The sequence below is a fragment of the Melanotaenia boesemani genome, unplaced genomic scaffold (genome assembly GCF_017639745.1).
Source record: "Melanotaenia boesemani isolate fMelBoe1 unplaced genomic scaffold, fMelBoe1.pri scaffold_192_ctg1, whole genome shotgun sequence".
Classification (NCBI taxonomy): Eukaryota; Metazoa; Chordata; class Actinopteri; order Atheriniformes; family Melanotaeniidae; genus Melanotaenia; species Melanotaenia boesemani.
The window spans coordinates 1,155-15,487 of NW_024580622.1; the positions used below are offsets into that span (position 1 = coordinate 1,155).

At 45.9% G+C, this 14,333-nt stretch overlaps 1 long non-coding RNA gene across 3 annotated transcripts; it reads left to right on the top strand.

Annotated features, from left to right (window-relative positions):
• The first annotated feature begins 4,586 nt into the window (after positions 1-4,586).
• Positions 4,587-8,481, top strand: LOC121636185. Of its 3 annotated transcripts, XR_006009682.1 has the most exons (4): positions 4,587-4,911; positions 7,218-7,277; positions 7,419-7,574; positions 7,944-8,481. It is a non-coding gene; the product is annotated as an uncharacterized LOC121636185 (long non-coding RNA). The 3 variants fall into 3 exon arrangements; XR_006009681.1 differs by having other exon boundaries at positions 7,397-8,481; XR_006009680.1 differs by having other exon boundaries at positions 7,419-8,481.
• Positions 8,482-14,333: the final 5,852 nt, after the last annotated feature.

Below are 14,333 nucleotides of genomic sequence, written 5' to 3' on the forward strand. Positions count from 1 at the left end.
TTTATTTACTTTGAATCACGGAATCTATGTAATCTTGCTGGACCTGACCGGAGGGACAGAAAAAGACGGAAGACAGCAAAGAGAAGCAAAAAGGAAAGAAGAAAGGAGACAAAAACATCACAGACAGAATCAACGACCCTCAATCCACACCATCACCAGACAACAGACTGTTACACTTGCACATAAACACACCAGAAAATCTCTTAAAACTTTTACAAAAATAAACAAAAAAATAAATAAATAATAAAAAACAAAAACAGAGTTGTTAGTCATCAAGAGTTCTTAAATGATAACCAAATCAAAAAGACATATCATGAATGTAGCATAACAGTGACCAGGTACTAGCTCACAGGAGAAATAAAAAGAAGAATTATCGCTTAGTAAATAAACCCACTGGACAACTCAGTGACTGTCAGCATGTTGATGACTGAAGTCGACTTCATGGCTACTTCAAGTCATTTTCTTATTTTTACTCAGCAACTCTGACTAATAAACAATTTCAAAATCAGAATAGGTCTTTATTGCCAAGTAAGTTTGCACATACAATGAATTTGTCTTGGGATTAGCAAAAACAATAAAAGTGAACACACACACACACACACACACACACACACACACACAAAAACACAACAGAACACAAACAGTATTTACAGGACATAAGCCCCCTATTTCTACCCTAGTGCTGGAATATGGCTCCAAGTATAAGTAGGCTTTTGAAGAGATTTTGTTTCCCTCTCTCCAGGACAGAGAGGTGTTGGTGGGGGTGGGAGGACCTTTAGAGGTGAGCAGCTTCAAAGAGGCTACATCCCGTGTACTGCTGGGGGAGGGTGAGTGGCTGGTTTGCTGGGACTGTTATGGAATGTTGGTTCCAGCACATTGTCCTTGAAAGCAGTAGTAAACCTAGTGTTGTTGGTGTTGCACCCTTGAAATGAACAAGAATGAATCCTCTTTTCTTTACCTTTATTTTGAGCTCAGATATTTAAAAGATATACAAGTTCCGCAACAACCAGGTCAAGGTCCCACATCCCATATAGGCCTCAGTCTAGCCACTGCACCACACCACTCCTCACCTGAGAAGGATGTGGGCCTACTTAAAGACTTTCCCTACTGGGTCACATGACTCTGGACTTCCGCTTGTGCCCAGTCATAATATTATAGGTACAATTAACAAGACTAATACATTTTTACGGACCAACATAGCTGATGCAATAAAAAGAAATAAATGGGTTGGCAACACCCTCCCCCACTAAAAAAAAAGTGTTACACCAACATTTTCTCAAACATGAGCCATGCTTCCTTTAGCTCACATACCAGTCGAAGAACACTGACTACCTCATCATTAGCATTTGGAAATAGAGTCCAGACTATATGAATGGTATCCATTACTTAAAATCTTTTCACATGGTAGAACACACAAGACTAACTGTCCATTTGTGTGGCTGGGTAGTCCGTCTCTTGAAACATCGGTGGGCCCCCCAATCTTCAAAATTGGCTCAAGGAAATTACCATTCTACCCAAAACAATGTGATGGCACCATAAACCATGTATAACAAGACTAAACCAAAAGTATGTACTACTTAGAAACCAATATTTTAACACTATTGCACCTGACTATGTCACACATAAGTACGCACTGTAAGGTGCAAAAAGTAAAGTGTTTTTACTGTCACTGGTCCGTGAGGCACATGCTATTACTGCATTACAACTACTAATGAAAAGGATATAAGGTGGCTGATGACGCGGAGTAGACGTCGTCTCCACTCTTCGTTGGTCTGGACACCCCAACAGGACAACTCTGCAGTTCTCGGACTGTGGGTTCACCAAACCGATCGTAGGTGTAAAGGCGTCTGGGCCGTCTGGCTCTGACAGGTCTGATGGGGCGAGGTTCAGAAGCTTCCTCAGAAGAGTCAGAGAATAGTGCTCCTGGGTCAGATGGATCTGTCGCTGGAGCCGACTCAGGACCAACCTCCGGGATGACCACTTCGGCTCTACCCGCAGGTGCATCTCTCTCCTCAGGTTGTACAGGTGTGGTGGCTCTAGGCTGGAACTCTCTGGCACCAGGGTTGAGTGACTGTAGAGCAGGTCTAGATGGAGTGAAGAGGTGGTAGTCTTCCTCACTGGAAGTCTCTGTACCTGCAAGCTGAACATTGTACTCGACTCTCTTTCCTCTCTTTGGCATTGCACTGGCTCCTCTGTTTCTTCTTGTTGGACAGGCACCGTCAGGAGCAGGTTCAACCAGGTAAGGACAAGGTAAGAGTAGATTTCTGTGCAGCACACACTGTCTTCCTACAACATTCAGAGGCTCAACAAGGTAAACAGAGCTTCCAGGACCTTTGCTCCCTCTCACCACATGAACAGCATCTTCCCAGTGACTGCGAAGCTTCCCTGGACCACCCCGTGGTGTAAGATTCCTCACCAACACATGGTCACCTGGCTTCAGAGTGGAGCTCCAGGCACGCTGATTGTAATAATTTTGTCCTCTTTTTGCAGACCTCCGCATATTTTTCAGGGCAATGGCATAAGCTTCCTGCATTGCATCCCTCCATTTCTCGGCATAGCCAACAGGGGTCTGCCTCTCAGTCTCGCCAGGTCTCCTTGGAAACAGGAGATCTACAGGGAGAGTTGGCTCACGCCCAAAGAGCAGAAAGAAAGGAGAGTAGCCAGTCGCCTCATGAACGGTGCAATTATAGGCATGGACTACCTTATTCAAGTGCTCTTTCCATCTGACCTTCTCCGTCTCCTCCAGAGTCCGCAGCATACTCAGCAGGGTCCTGTTAAAACGCTCTGCAGGATTAGCTTGGGGGTGATATGGTGTAGTGCGAGAGTGATACATACCACTGTACTTTTGGAGTTTTTCAAACAGCTGGTTCTCAAACTCTCTCCCTTGATCATGATGGATTTTAGCCGGAAACCCAAAGCGTGGAATGAAGTCATCAAACAACTTTTTTGGTGCTGTCTTCCCAGCCTTGTCTTTGGTTGCATAAGCTTGAGCATATTTGGTAAAGTGATCCACCAGAACCAGGATGTATTCTTCTCCTCCCTTGCTTTTCTCCAGATGTAAAAAATCTATGGAAATCATCTCAAAAGGTGCAGAAGTCTCAATGCTTTGAAGTGGTGTCCTTGTAACTCTGTTAGGCTTTTTCCTCTTAATACAAGCGCAGACTTGGGTGACGTGATGCTCCATATCTTGTCTCATTCTTGGCCAAAAAAAATGTTCCCTGGCCAGAGCTACCATCCGGTCAGCACCTAAGTGTCCCATCTCTTCATGGAGATACTTGTACACCAGGGGCTTCATGGACTCTGGCATCACCAATTGCATCCTGTTATTACACTTTCTCCACAGGAGTCCATCTACACCCAACTGCAACTTTCGCCATTCCCTCAGGAAAACTCTGATTGGTCCACTCTCTGCAGCTTTGTCTCTGTACTTCAAATACGTGTGTGCTCTTTTCAGGCTGGAGACTCTTTGGATGACTGGATCTGCGTTTTGCTGTGCCTGGATGTCCTGGATGGAGAAGGGCTGAACTGGTAATACAACACTGCTGTCTTGCAGCAAGACATCAGTATTACAGGTTACTGCAGAAATCCAGTTTATCTCACCTGTATAGCTAACTTTCAAGGTTTCACTCACAGTGTTCATGACCTCTGGCTCACACTCCTCCGTGCACTCCTGTATGATGGTCTCGATGGGCTTCAGTCTACGAGACAGAAAATCAGCATCTCTGTTCGCCGTTCCAGGTCTGTATTTCAGCGTGAATCTGTAATCTGCCAGCTCTGCAACCCAGCGATGACCAGTGGCGTTAAGTTTTGCTGATTTGACAACATAGGTGAGTGGATTATTGTCACTATAGACTGTGAAGTGTGGGGCGTGGAACAGATAGTCACGGAAACGCTCCATAATGGCCCATTTCAGTGCAAGGAACTCCAATTTACCTGAATGCAGATTGTAATTCTTTTCTGCAGGGGTTAAAGTTCTTGAGCCATAACCGATCACTTTCAGGACACCATCCTGACGCTGGTACAGTACAGCACCCAGTCCTTCTTCAGAAGCGTCCACGTGAAGAGTGAAGGGCTGCTCGAGGTCAGGATAAGCCATAACAGGTGGATTTATGAGTTGGTTTACAATTTTCTCCAAAATAGTTCTGTGAATCTTTGTCCACTGAACAGGAGAGGAAGGAGGGCGCTGGACACTGGTACGATTTGTCTCCCTCTTGCGGCAGTGTTTTGCCTCACCTTTGGATTTTGCCAGCAGCTCATACAGTGGCTTTGCAATCCTGGAGAAATCCCGGATGTAGGCTCTGTAGTAGCTCAGGAATCCAAGGAGCTTCCTCACCTCCCTCACTGTAGCTGGAGCCTGGTTTGCGAGTGCTTTAACTGCCTCCACCTCCTTCGGATTCATCCTATACCCTTCTGCAGAGATCACCCGTCCAACATAAGTTACTTGAGGTTTAAATAACTCACATTTTTCAGCTCTTAATTTTATCCCACAGGCCCTCTGTCTCTGCAGGACTTGTCTGACATTATGCACGTGTTGTTCAAAAGTGCGGCTGAAAACAAGGACGTCATCCAGATAGGGAAGACAGACGTCATCCCTCAAGTCTCCCAGGCATCCTTCCATATGACGTTGAAAAGCAGCCGGGGCATTTGAGAGTCCAAATGGGATTCTGATCCACTCATAAAGTCCCCACGGTGTTATGAAGGCTGTACAAGGTCTGCTCTTCTCACTCATGAAGCCTTGATGGTATGCTTTGCCCTGGTCCAAGACAGTGAACCAGGAATTTCCTCCCAAGTTTTCCAGAATTTCTTGGATTCTGGGGATGGGATGACGGTCTGGGAGGGTCTTCTCATTCAGCAACCTGTAGTCTATGCACAAACGGAGAGTGCCATCCTTTTTCCTGACGCAAACAACAGGTGAAGAGTAAGAGGAATATGACTTTTGGATCCAGCCTCTGTTTAGCAGGTCTTGAATGTGTGTTTTCACTTCTTGGTACAGGTGACGTGGTATTGCATTATATGTTCTTTGAACAGGAGCAGAGTCTTTTAAGTTAATATCCATCTGCAGGCCAGTAATACAGCCAGCATCCCACTCATCTTTGGCAAAAGCATCACACTCCTCCCTCAGCATCTGCCGAACGATGCGCTACTGCTCTGCAGAGAGGTGACTCAGGTCCACGGGCGGGTCCCAGAGCTCCCCCCGTGATACCTGACTAAGCTGCTCCATGGATGATGTGGTGCTGCTGTGCAGTGACTGACTCTCTATAGACCTGGGCTCCAATGGATAAACATCATCAACACTGTATACCCAACCAAGTGTTGTGCGGCCATATAGTGTGATGTCACCGTTTGTTACATTTTCAATGGTCACTTTGACTCCCTTATTGGTTTGAGGGAGTTGAATGAGCTGCTCCCTCACTTTCAGTCCTATGGGCCACGGTGTCTCTGGGTTGGGTTCCAACATGCAATGGGGTCCAAACAGCGCACCCTGCTGGAAAAGATTGCACTGCACTTGGATAGTTTTATTCTTTGGGACAGTGACTGGCATTCTTCCTGTGCGAATCAGGTGGGGGTTGTTTTCTGGGGGCTGTTTCTTTAAAACAGTTAAGACAGCTGTTACGGCCCCTGCTGTTTGCAGACAGCTGAGGCCGTTTGTGTGTGATTAGGGGCGGCAGAGCGCTGCCCTGAGTGGCCAGGGCCAGCGCCTTTGTCCCCGCCCCGTTTTGACTGGCACCCCTCTGGACCAGTCAGGCTGCAGCCCAAGGGAAAGCTGAGGCTGAAAAGGCTGCAGCCGAGGCAGGTCTGGAGGGGGAGAAACCAGAATGGCTCCGGCCTCTCTCCCCCTCATGTTGTGCACCGGGTGTGTGTGTGTCGCGACCACCTCCTTTTCACAATGGGTGCTTAAGTGTTTAGTTGAGTTAAGTTTACTTTGTGGTTGTTTTAGAGCTGGGCTAGGTTAGCGTTTTATTGTGTTGTGACGACGGTCACTTTAGTTATGGGCCTGTTGCTTTTGTTTGGGTTTTTAGTTTCACCACCGAGTGGCGGTTGTGTTTCGTTTGCACTCGGTGTGTGTTTGGTATAGGTTTTAGTTTGTTTCTTTCTGCAGGTCCGCTAACCCCAGCTCATCTTATTTTGTGTTACAGGATGTCCATCACTTCGCACGGGAATTGTAAATAAATGTGCCTTTGTTTTGAAATAACAACTGTCCTCACCGTGTCTTTGTTACACCCTTCCCTACCCCTTAAGTTGGGTCGTAACAACAGCTCTGGCAGTTCTCTGTCCCACTTCAAGTGCAGAACAAAGTCTTTTTACCATGTGACCAGCAGGAAAACAGTTTTCAGAGTCCTCACTTTTCAGAGCCAGCTCTTCAATCACATTAAACCCAATAATGGGACGTTCCAACTCTGTGGTGGCGACAAGAATTGGGACAACCACAGACCGGTCACTCATCCCAGTTACAGCATGTTTGCACAGTGTAAACTCTACCTCGATCCAGCCTTGGTATGGGATCTGTGTGCCATTTGCTGCCGACAGGTCCAGTCCTCCTTCCTCCAGTAGCTCTTCCACAGGCCTCACAGCAACATCTGGTAAGTATCTCTGCTTCCACTCTGCTCCGATGATGGAAACTTGAGAGCCAGTGTCCCACAGCACTCGGGTGTCCACATTGTTCATAGTAGCCCGAACAAGACACCTCCTCCCCACAAGCTTGGCTGTTTGATGTTGTTTACCTGTGAGGGGTGATCCTTACCAAGATATGTCCTGCTCTCAATTTTATTGGTGGAGGCTGTGGTATTCCTGGGTCCTCTGCGGCACCCAATGGCCCAGTGATCTGCACTCCCGCACTTATAGCAGTGATCGCACTTCCCTTCTGGATTGATCCGCTGGCAATGGTGGCACTGTCGGTTGGGGCGTGCCCTGGGCTGCGGTCTGCTGTAGTTGGGGCAGGCCTGTCCCCTTAATGGCGGTGGTGATTGTCTTGGAAGCTGGTGCAGGCTTGACAACTGAGTGGTGAGGTTCTGAATGGCTTCACAGATAGCTTTATTCCCTTCGTCAACTTTATCCATTAATGTATCACGTTTTTTAAACCTTTCTTGTCTCCTATCATCTAGAGAATTACTGGTCCGATCGCAACTTTCTGAATCTGTGAAAGTTGAATCACGACCCACTGCTGACACCTTAACTCTGGACTTTGTAGACAACTTAACCTTCCTCTCAATTTCCAGGTTATAAGCTGCAGTCATCTTCTCCAACAGGACTTCATCTGCGATTTTTGGGATTTGCAGGTAAGGTTTTAGGTCTGTCCGTGTGGTATCATCTTGGAGGCCGGTAAGTATTGTCTGTAAAAACTGATTCTGAATGAGTTCTGGACTGTACTTTAATCCACTATCTGTTCTTTCTGAAGCAAAATGTATTTGCTGTCTCAGATCCATGACTCGAACCAAAAACTGAACTGGAGTTTCTCTAGGTTCTTGTGCAGCACGAGTGGGAGAATGATACAACTCAGTGGCGTCCTTTTCAACAAAATGAGTCCTCAATATCTGTTTAAGAGAGTGCAGTGACAAATCCTCTCTAATTTCAAGGTAACTTCTCAGTTTTGTGCCAGGGGTTATAGCTTGAATGACTGCATCCACAATTTCACATTCATCATATCCTTTTTTTAATGCTCGAGTAATTTGTCTTTCCAAACTAGCGTATCCCAGCTTATCCTTTTGATTATGTTCACCAATTTGTCCATTAATTTTCAAATCTTTTCTGTACATTGGGTGAACAGTTCGAGCCCTTTCAGGCAGGTTCATGGCAGTAGCAGAGAGAGTTGCAAACGTATGCTGTCTTACTGCAGAGTCAGTTTTTGGTGCAGTACCACCTGTATCCGCTAAAGGGCGGCGTGGCGACGTGGGACCGGACATGGATAGGGTTCTCAGTTCATCTATTTTATCATTTATCTCCAGTAATAAGGACATTCCTTCATCTTCAAGCGATGTGACATCATCACCCTCTAAATGCTGGAGGATGAATCTTCTTAATTTACGAGGCGAGCCCTTATCTTTATCATTAATAGCAATCCCAAGTGTCTCAGTACAAAGCTCAACAAGTCTCAAAATAGGTAAGGTGATTAGCTTTTCTTCAATTCTTTCCAACATGTCTTCCCAGCCAGAGGACATTTGCTGGTATGGGACAGACATTATTGGAAAAGTCTTTTACCTTGGCTCTGCTGATGGGTGACGTTGTGATCTGTAGTGTTTGATTAGCCACAGTTAGCATTAGCTCCACACTAGCTCTGTGTTAGCGTCCCTTGTAATCCACTCAAAATGCACACACGAGCTCCAGCAGCATCTTTAACATCCATAACTTAATCCAACCTGGCAGAAACTCCAAGATTTGTGTTGTTGCACCCTTGAAATGAACAAGAATGAATCCTCTTTTCTTTACCTTTATTTTGAGCTCAGATATTTAAAAGATATACAAGTTCCGCAACAACCAGGTCAAGGTCCCACATCCCATATAGGCCTCAGTCTAGCCACTGCACCACACCACTCCTCACCTGAGAAGGATGTGGGCCTACTTAAAGACTTCCCCTACTGGGTCACATGACTCTGGACTTCCGCTTGTGCCCAGTCATAATATTATAGGTACAATTAACAAGACTAATACATTTTTACGGACCAACATAGCTGATGCAATAAAAAGAAATAAATGGGTTGGCAACACTGGCAAACCTGAACAAATCACAACAGTCCACAGCTCCACTGGTCCGATGTCCTCAAGATTCAAAGTGTTTATTGTCATTTGCCCAGTAAGGAAACAAGTTTCCCTGAACAATGAAATTCTTACTTTGCCGTCTGCACTGAATGCCATACTAGATAGAAGATAAACATGAAGATAGATAATTTACTGAGTTTTTTTATCATATGTACATAAATGTGCAGTATGCTACATAAACTGTTGTGAGGTAGACGGTAAGATGCATGTGCAAAAGATTAGCAAAAAAGAAAAAAAGTAAATTTATGTCATTATATGCAGGGGTGGAAAAAGTACTGAAAAACTGTAATTAAGCTAAAGTATCTTTACTTTGCTTAAATTCTACTCAAGTAAAAGTTATAGTACGCGCCAAAGATCGACTCAAGTAAAAGTAAAAAGTACTAAATTTAATCGAGTAAAAGTTACTTAGTTCCTTTAAATTACTTGATGTAAACAAAAGAAGAGTCATAAATCCAATCCAACACTGTTTTTAATAAACTTTTAAAACACTACAGTAAAAGAGAGAAAATAAAACCAAATCAAAGTATCCATGATGCTGAAAATGTTGAGCAATTCTTTAATAACAAAACTGTGCTCTTTTTTTCTTTATATCACAAACATAAATAGTCAGTTGTCTAAATTAACAAACAGTGACTGGCGATATAAGAAAATAAATAAAGTGCCATGCCCCACAGAATATTTTGCCAAGTGAATACTACAACATTAGACTGTAAAGCGCTTGCTCAGCTTGAGCAGGGGAGGATTTTCAAAGTTTGTAGCGCTAATCTGCGCTCTCTTCACTCTGAACAACAAAGGCCGGAAGCTGTGGCCAGAAGGCCGGTGTTGAGTTTCAGAGACAGTTTGTTTTTATTTTTGGAAAAGAGTTCAGAAGATCCATACGTTCTAGATGCAGTAATTTGAGTAAATATGTTACTTTGTTACTTTCCACCTCTGTTTTTATGTAGTAATACATGCTTCTTCTCGTGACCTTCTCATGGAGAGTTATATTATGGAGCTTTGGGACCACATGGGAACACCAAGATTTTTATTTTTTTATTTATTTTCTTTTTCGGTGTATGTGTGAAACAAGTTCGTAATTAACATCTAAATCAACATGTTGATATTCAGAAATAATACAATAACACAAGCAAAGAAATCAGTATTAGCACCCCCTGGTGGGTCCATGATGCCATAACATCGCTGTGGAAAATACTAGGATTTCCTGTATCTGCCTACAATGTGTACAATGTACAATAAATATACAATAAAAAAAAAATGTCCATTTATTTATTTATTTATTTATTGCTAATCATGGACATATCCAAAACTCCAATTGTTATATATTGTTTTATATATATATATATATATATATATATATATATATATATATTACATAAAAAAGCGAATACCTAGTAAATGAGTCGTTCAAACAAAATGTAATTTAACCCTTGCGCTCTCCTGGCTCGCACCTGGGTCAAAACGCCCCTGGTTTCTCTTCTCCGCCTGGGTCAAAACGTCCCCACCACCACCAACCACCAAGCACTGGGTCAAAACGTCCCCACCACCACCACCAACCACCAAGCACAACCGGGTCAAAACGTCCCCACCACCACCACCACCACCACCAACAACAACCACTGGGTCAAAACGTCCCACCCCAGGGTCAAAACGTCCCACCACCAACCACTGGGTCAAAACGTCCCCACCACCACCAACAACAACAACAACAACCACTGGGTCAAAACGTCCCCACCACCACCACCAACCACCAAGCACAACCGGGTCAAAACGTCCCCACCACCACCACCACCAACCACCAAGCACTGGGTCAAAACGTCCCCACCACCACCAACCACTGGGTCAAAACGTCCCCACCACCACCAACAACAACAACCACTGGGTCAAAACGTCCCACCCCAGGGTCAAAACGTCCCCACCACCAACCACTGGGTCAAAACGTCCCCACCACCACCAACCACCAAGCACTGGGTCAAAACGTCCCACCCCAGGGTCAAAACGTCCCCACCACCAAGCACTGGGTCAAAACGTCCCCACCACCACCAACAACAACAACAACAACCACTGGGTCAAAACGTCCCCACCACCAACCACTGGGTCAAAACGTCCCCACCACCACCAACCACCAAGCACTGGGTCAAAACGTCCCACCCCAGGGTCAAAACGTCCCCACCACCAAGCACTGGGTCAAAACGTCCCCACCACCACCAACAACAACAACAACCACTGGGTCAAAACGTCCCCACCACCAACCACTGGGTCAAAACGTCCCCACCACCAACAACCAACCTACCAACCAACCAACCACCGGGTCAAAACGTCCCACCCCAGGGTCAAAACGTCCCCACCACCAACCAACCACTGGGTCAAAACGTCCCCAACACCAACCACCAAGCACTGGGTCAAAACGTCCCCACCACCAACCACCAACCACCGGGTCAAAACGTCCCCACCACCAACCAACCAACCACCGGGTCAAAACGTCCCCACCACCAACCACCAAGCAAGCACTACCGGGTCAAAACGTCCCCACCACCACCACCACCACCACCAACCACCTATTTCATTTCACAGTGTAATGTTATTATAGAATGAGGACAAGTGGAAAAAAATGCTACTTTTACAGTTTTCAAGGAAGGTAGATTTTTATTAATCTTTCCAGCACATACCTTCAATTTGGTGAGTACAGAGATCATTGTGCAGGACAGTTAGCTGAATAAGAAAAATGCATTGTACTATAAATTTAAATGCACATTTATACATACATACATACATACATACATACATACATACACACACACACACACACACACACACACACACATATATATATATATATTCTTTTTACATTCACTTCAAGCAATCAGACGGCCACCTGCTGTGGCTCGCGTGATTTTCATGAAAGAGGCAACGGGCCTGTTGGTAAAAGCACATAATCATGTTTTCCACGGTACTGTGCCTACCCTCCATTAGGAGGTCGTACCGCAACATGGGACGCGGAACGTAACGCTTAAACCTCTTCCCGTATTTGTAACCGACCACGACCATACAGTTCTCGCCCATCATATATTCGGTAGCCTGTTCCAGCATGTCACGTCCCAAAGAATCCACGATGCCGTTGTTGAGCTTACACAGCCTCTTTACGTCGGTGTCCTGGACGTGAACAAACGTCAGCAGGCCTTCGGGGGAGATCCACTCCTTGGGCGGCCTGTAAAACGTAACGTCCATGTCCACGTACATCAGCGCGTTGCCGGTCAGAACCGAAGCACGCTCGGGGGTACACATGCCTCTCACGACCTCTTTGAATCGGGCAGCCTCGTACATAGCCATTTGCCTGAGGTAGTCCATGAAGTATACCTCGTTGTATTCGGCAGGTATCCGCTCGTACGTCTCCGGAGGATAAAGTTCGGGTAGGTCTTCCAGGCATACGGCGAGCAGATTTTCTCCTCGGACCTGCCGGAGCATTTCACGCTCGTTGGTCATGCGCCATCGGGAGTAGAACAACACGTGCACGTAGTCGAGCATGGTCTTGGATTGGTGCCTTATTTTAGAAACATAGTCATGTTTCTCTCCCGCTCTGCCCGCTGGCAGAGGACGTCCAAACACGCTGGCCCACGTGTACATTATTATGTCGGGTGTTAGAGTTACGTAGTGATCGGGAATCTTATACTGAAAGTTTTCCAGCATATACCTTTTTACGCTCTCTTTGCCTCCGACAATGCATGACGAGGAGGAAGAAGAAGAAGAAGAAGAAGAAGAAGAAGAAGAAGAAGAAGAAGAAGAAGAAGAAGAACAAGAAGCCATTATGTGTACTACTGGGACAAAAACTCAACTGTGGGGGCCTTCTATGTAAGCTGTGTCCTTTAAGTATCTACATGTAAGCCCGCCCTCCCCCTTCTGTTATGTGGGCAGGTTTTTTGTGGTAAGATGACAGCAGGTTGATGTTCATGGTGCTGAAGGAAACAACGGATCTGAAAGACAGAAAAAAAATAAATAAGTAAAAAATAAAACTTGAAATGTTGTTGTTGTTGTTGTGAAAGATTTTTGTTTTTGGGGTATTTCAAATAAAGTTAACGTGCCCACAACCACCACCACCACCACCACCACCAACAACACCACCACCACCAAGTCTTTGTTGTTTTCGTGCTCGTACTAATTGCACCTGGATTCCCAAACTACTACTACTACTACTACTACTACTACTACTACTACTACTACTACTAGAGCTATGAGCAGAACTAGAGGACCAAAGACGGTCCTGGACCCTAACAAAGAGGATAAGGTTGAGCATCAAAGCAAGGAAGAAGAAGAAGAAGAAGAAGAAGAAGAAGAAGAAGAAGAGGATGAGGAGGATGAAGAGGATGAAGAGGATGAGGAGGATGAGGAGGATGAGGTGGAGGAAGAGGAGGAACAACAACAACAACAACAACAACAACAACAACAAACGCTCGTCTCGAGAAATGGACAAATAACATGGTACACGTCTCCGTTGCAGGCCGACCGGTACAGTGGCTGCGAGGAGAGTCACGGTGGTCTCCGTGACGATAGTGATGATGATGATGATGCTGCTGCTGCTGCTGCTGCTGCTGCTGCTGCTGCTGATGCTGATGGTGATGGTGATGACCACCAAAGACAAAGGAAAAAACAGCACCACCAACAACAAGAACAACAGGGACCCACAGAGTACGCAAGAGCTCGCATTCGGGACACGGTTTCGGCCTTTCGCCTCTTTCTAACGTATGACATGGAACGGCTTATACTAGACAGCACAAACGCCGCGGGTCTGCGAAAATACGGCATACAAAGACAAAACGGGAGGACCGTGAAGAGACCGAGACTCCTCGCGGGCGCAGCGGCAGTAGACCAGGACAAAGAACAAGACAAACGACACGAACAACATCAAGAAGAAGAAGAAGAAGAAGAAGAAGAAGAAGAAGAAGAAGAAGAAGAAGACGATGATGATGAAGAAGAAGAAGTTGATGATGAAGAAGAAGTTGAACAAGACAAACAAGAACAAGATGATGATGATGATGATGATGATGATGATGATGGAAACCAAGAAGAACATGAAAAAGAAAAGCGAGGTCCGCGTGGTGGTGGCGGCGGAGGTGGCAGTAGCAGCGGCAGAAGCAGCAGCAGCGGCAGAAGCAGCAGCAGCAGCAGCAGCAGCAGCTGGAGAGAGATGGACGCGGTGGATCTGCGAGCGTACGTGGGCCTGCTCATTCTGGCGGGTGTGTATCGCTCTCGAGGAGAGGCCGCGGCCAGCCTGTGGCACGCAAAGAGCGGACGCCCTGTCTTTCGCGCAACCATGCCGCTCAAAGTGTTCTACTCGTACTCGGCGGCGCTGCGTTTTGACGATCAAAGCACCAGAGCGGAGAGACGCGCCACGGACAAGCTCGCGCCCGTCAGGGAACTGTGGGACATGTGGACGGAGCGACTCTCTCTCCTCTACGAGCCCGGCTCCGAAGTAACGGTGGACGAGCAGCTGGTTCCTTTCCGAGGTGAGTGAGTGGAGTGAGTGGAGTGGAGTGGAGTGAATGAATGAATGAATGAATGAATGAATGAATGAATGAGTGTTATGA